Source organism: Lynx rufus, unplaced genomic scaffold (genome assembly GCF_022079265.1).
Source record: "Lynx rufus isolate CCGP_SWC_20201006 ecotype Redwood Valley unplaced genomic scaffold, mLynRuf1.p SCAF_19, whole genome shotgun sequence".
Taxonomy (NCBI): Eukaryota; Metazoa; Chordata; class Mammalia; order Carnivora; family Felidae; genus Lynx; species Lynx rufus.
In genome coordinates, this window is record NW_025814833.1 from 20893788 (window position 1) to 20899416 (window position 5629).

A 5629-nucleotide genomic window follows, 5' to 3' on the forward strand; every position below is an offset into this window, starting at 1 on the left:
CGGCATCTCCTCAGTAATCATTCCAGTAAGGGAAGAGGAATATGGATATATAAAAACCACATTCAAAACCCAGAATTCTATATTCCTTGAAATTATTCTTTAAAAGTGAAAGAGAGGTGAGTGATGTCAGCGATATGGCTGGATAAGATGTCTCTCACTGGATCCACCCCTCAACAATAATAATTCGTCATCCCTCCACTGACAAAAGTTATTTTGTGTGAGTGGTGAGATCCATCGCAATATGCCAAGGGACGCAAGAGGATTCTTGCCCACTTATAAATCAGACAATTGGCATGTAAACCGTGTTCCCTGCTGTGGATCCTGCATTGACCCCTGAACTGCTTCCAGAACCTCTTGGCCATGGTCCAGGAGCTCCTAGAAATCACTGTCTTAGATAGTTGCCCACAGAGAAGAGAGCCTTTGTGGAAGTCCAGATTTTTAGAAGAGAAGTTCCAGTACATCGTGGAGATATATACAATTATATATATGAGATTGAATACATTGGAGAGGGTAAGAGGTACAGTTTGTCTTAACTGCATCCCCCCTCCTCCAAGGTAGCACAGATCAATGTCAAGAAACAACTAATTGGCCTATGATTTTTCCCTCTGGGGAAAGGGAGAACATGTGAGTAAGTGCATGACTTCCTCGGCTGTATGGCAAATTGCCAAAAGAGCCCAATTCTGTATCACCCCATCCAGACTACTGAGTCATGAGTTGCGTGATTGGGGGTGAAAAGAGGCTAGGAGAGATAGAACTCTCAGAGGTCATTAATAGTGGGATGCAGATTCTATTAACTGCATTACAGACTCCACTAAGAATCCTACCAATAAGCTTCTGGAGGTGCCTCACCCACAGAACCCCCCAACTGGGTAACAAGTATACCTAGCACTATACATACTTCACTCACACACTGCCCTACTTTTTAGGCAGCTGTCTGTACACACTCCCAACGGTGGTCAGAGTAAGATTTGGCAAATGGGTAGTGAGCACAGGCAGAAATAGTACTCATATCTGCCAGAAAGAGACCACAGACTTGAGCTTTAGCTCTGTCCCTGGGAAAGCAAATGGAAGGCTTGTCAGCACTCGGTCTAGTGCACTCCTGGGTTATGAGATGACATACAAGCTTAAGAATATTGCCACAAGAGGGAACAGGAAGAGTGAAGCAGGCATATCCATAGAAGGTCTGGGAAAGACTCACAAACCCTAGAAGGTATGTTTTTGTCCTGAAGTCAATTAATCAAGCCAGGAGAAGGTGGCTGCTACTATAAATGGAAAGATGGCAACACAAGACTTTGTGAACATGAAAAATCAAGGAAACATGATACCACCAAAAGATCACAATAATCTTCCAGAAACTGACACTAAAGACACGAAGATATTTGATTTACCCAATAAAAAATTCATAATAGCTGTTTTAAGGAAATTCAATAACCTATAAGAAAATCCAGACAACTCAACGAAACCAGAAAAAAACAGTACCCAAACAAAATGAGAAGTTTAACATACAGAAGAAATAACAAAAAAGAAACTGAAATTCTGGACTTCAAGAATTCGATAAATGAATCTAAAAATACAATTGAGAACATCAACAGAAGAAGGATCAGTCAGAAGAAATAATCTAGCAACTGGAATACAGAAATTTTGAAATTACAAGTTAAAGGAAAACAAAAAAAATGACCAAAAGTTGACAAGATCCTATGTAACCTATCAGATGCCATTAAAAAAATTGCTTTTTGAAGTATTGTAGCTCCAGAAGGAGAAGGGAGGGAAAAGGGGGCAGAAAGCTTATTTAAAGAAATAATGGCTGAGGGGCATCTGGGTGGTTCAGTTGGTTAAGTACCTATCTCTTGATTTTGGCTCAGGTCATGATCTTGCGGTTCATGAGATTGAGCACCATGTTGGGCTCTGTGCTGACTGTGAAAGGCCTGCTTTGGATTCTTTTTCTCCCTCTCTCTCTTCCTCTCTCTCTGCTTCTCTCCCTCTCTCAAAATAAATAAATAAAAATTAAAAAAATAATGGCCGAGAACTTCCTAAATCTCGGTAAAAATTTGGAGATTCAAATTCATGAAGCTAATAGGTCACCCCATAATTTCAAACCAAAACAATCTTCATCAAGAAACATTATAAAAGGGGCACCTTGGTGGCTCTGTCGGCTAAGTGTCCGACTTTGGCTCAGGTCATGATCTCTCGGTTTGTGAGTTTGAGCCCCAAGTCAGGCTCTGTGATGACAGCTCAGAGCCTGGAGCCTGCTTCAGATTCTGTGTCTCCTTCTCTCTCTGACCCTCCCCCACTTGTGTTCTGTCTCTCTATCAAAAATAAATAATTGAAAAAAATTAAAAAAAAGAAACATTATAAAAAAACTGTAAAAATCAAAGAGAGAGAGAATCTTAAAAGCAACATGAGACAAGAAGAGTGTAACTTAAAAATGAACCTGAATTAGACTATCAGCACATTTTTCAGCAGAAATATTACATGCCCCAATAGAGTGGAATGACATTGTCAATGTACTAGGAAAAAAAAAAAAACTGCCAACCAAGAATACTCTGAAAAAGTTGTCCTTCAGAAATGAAAGAGAAATACTTTCCCAGACAAAACCTGAGGGAGAACATCACCACTAGATCTGCCTTACAAGAAACGCTGAATGGAGTTTTTCAAGCTGAAATGAAAGGATGATAATTAGTAACGTGAAAATATACAACAAAGTGATAAAAATAATTGTGTATTCAATTCAGAATACTCTCACACTGTAATGTGGCATATTAACCACTTAACTATAGTACAAAGGTTAAAGGACAAGAATATGAAAATAACTATAGGTATCATAATTATTAATAAATAAATAACATAAGAAGAGATAAATTGTGATATCAAAAACATAAAAGGTGGGATAGTAAAAGGATAGAATTTTGTGTGTGATTGAATGTAAGGTATCAGTGTAAAATAGATTGTTATATTTTTAAGATGTTTTTATGTAAGCCTCATGGTAAACATAAAGCAAAAAGCCATAGTAGATTCACAAAAGATAAAGAAAAGAGAATTTGAACATACACCTTATAGAAAATTAAAAAAAAAATTCCAAAGAAGGCAGCAAGAAAGGAGCAAAGGAACTACAAAACAGCCAGAAACCAATTAATGAGATGGCATTAGTAATTCCTTACCTATCAACATTCCTTATCTACAACTCTAGTTGTAAATGTATTGAATTCTCTACTCAAAAGGCCTAGTAACTGGATGCATAAAAAGAAGGCCTAACTATATACTGCCTACAAGAGAGCCACATCAACTTTAAAGGCATACATACATTCAAAGTGAAGGGATGGAAAAAGATTAACCATGCAAGTGAAAACCAAAATAAAGCAGGGGTAGCTATACTTATATCAGGTAAAATAGACCTTAAGACAAAAATGGTAACAAAAGATAAAGTCATTACAAAATGATAAAAGGGTCAATCCATCAAGAAGATATAACAATTTTAAATATATATGCACTCAACATTGAAGCACCTAAACATATTAAGCAAATACTAACAACTCTGAAGGGAGAAACAGACAACAATAAAATAATAGAAAGGAACTTCATTTCCCACTTTCAGCAATGGATAGTTCATCCAGACAGAAAATCAATAAGAAAATGTTTGGCTTGAAGTGTACTTCATTCTAATTGGATTAAACTATTTAAGGGTTAGATTCTCAATTTTTCTTTTTCACTATTTTTACACTATCTCAGGAAATTTTATCAGTTTACATGAGTGTAAGTCTGGATTTGTAAAATGTTTAGTGTATTCTTGTTATATTTTTCCTCCTTAATATCTATATATGTGAAAAATAATTTCTTTCTTTAAAATGAAGAGGTAATCAGATAGTTATTGAATGTACAGAATCACATCAACTATGAAAAAGTGAGGTTAATGAACATGCTTCTTTTTTTCTTATGGGAAACTACTTTTTCTTTGTTTACTCCTTAGGAAGAAAATTAACTTTGATCACATATTACCTTAAAAATATCCAGTTTTACATATTCCTAAATAGATAGGACCAAATGATGAGAGAAATAATTTCTTCTGTAAAAATTGACCAGAGTTTATTTTAAAAAACTAACATACAATGTAATTCAAGGTATATAAATAAAGACTGCTTGGGATCATAACATTCCAAATGTATGATAGTTGCAACTCCATCCTAACAAGTGTGAAAGTATTTGCTCTCATGTTGCTTTGTCCAAAAGAGTAGAGCTGAATCAGTAAGAGCAAACTAAGCACCTAATCTTTTGTAAACAACTTAGATTGTTATTGGCAGCAGAAATATCCATGAAAAACAATTCTACAACAAAGTATAATAACTCAATATTTTCCATGAACATATCACAATATCTGATATTTTCTTATGAGAGAAAAATATGAAGGAACAATAAAGATGAAACAGCTACCACAAAATCACTATCATTGTTATCTGGACTTTCAGTATCAGGTAAAACATCATCATCATCATCATCACCATCATCATCATCTCCAACCACATCACTTTCTGCATCATGATCTTCTACCTCACTGAAGCTAAGTCCACAAAGTCATTGATATCTGCCTGACAATTCACTGTCCATACTATGCTGATATTGAGACTCCAGTTCTTCACTAATTTTCTTGTCTTCTTCCCCTGATTGGGAGTGAGATGTTGATTTGTGATCTCCTCCAACAAGATGATCAGTATGTTCTTTCTTTCCTGCTCCCATAAGTCTTAAGAACTTTTGTTTTCTTTCTTCATTAACCCAATCTGCTGCTTCCCAATTCCTAGATCCAAGATCATCATTTGGAGAGGACGAACACTTCACCCCATGCGAATGGGACTCCCTGGCAGCACTCAGCATTGTGGGGACCCCGATGGGATACGCTGAACCCACTAGTTGTTCTCTACAGCCACAGCTCCAGCGCCCTGCAAACTGCCTCCGGCCCAAGCAGTGCTGCTAAAGAATGCGAATGAACACATGTTTCATTTGACTTCTGCTTCTTTGAAGTTTCCTTGGCACAGTCAGATGAACTGAAAGAGAATATGCAAAACTTTATTCATGTTATTTAGATTTAGTAGTTTTCCATGATTCTTAAGAATAATTTAAACAATGTACCTATAAACAAAGCAAAGAATTACAAAATTTTGAAATATCTATTATATGAACTGGTTGTTTGGATCACTCATTAAAAAGAAGGGAGAAAGGATTTTGGCAAAGTTTATATACTTTTCACAGTGCATCTTGTATTCAAGATAGTATATGTTCCTGTTTATTCAAAGAATTTTTTAACAGGATATTTATATATAGGCAACACAGATAGCTCATTATGTTTTTATTTTGAGCACTTTGGGATTTTCCAAAACTACTGTTTCTTTTATATGCTGTGATCTCATTTGCTAGATAGAAGAATCTGCTTTAAATCTCTGACACTGTTTATATACCAGTACTTACTTTTTTCAAGGCAATTCATGACTACAATATTTGATTATTCATTATGTACAGTTTTGATACTATTCAGTTTCAATGTTAAGAAAGAGGAGCTTAAGATATATTACCATGATTTTTTCTGCCTTAGTACCTATATAAAACCATGTTTTAATGTGATAACTCAGTGAATATTAATACA

At 35.6% G+C, this 5629-nt stretch overlaps 1 pseudogene; it reads right to left on the reverse strand.

Annotated features, from left to right (window-relative positions):
• Positions 1-4380: 4380 nt before the first annotated feature.
• On the reverse strand, positions 4381-4863 carry LOC124513818 (small acidic protein-like; annotated as a pseudogene).
• Between the last annotated feature and the right edge of the window lie 766 nt (positions 4864-5629).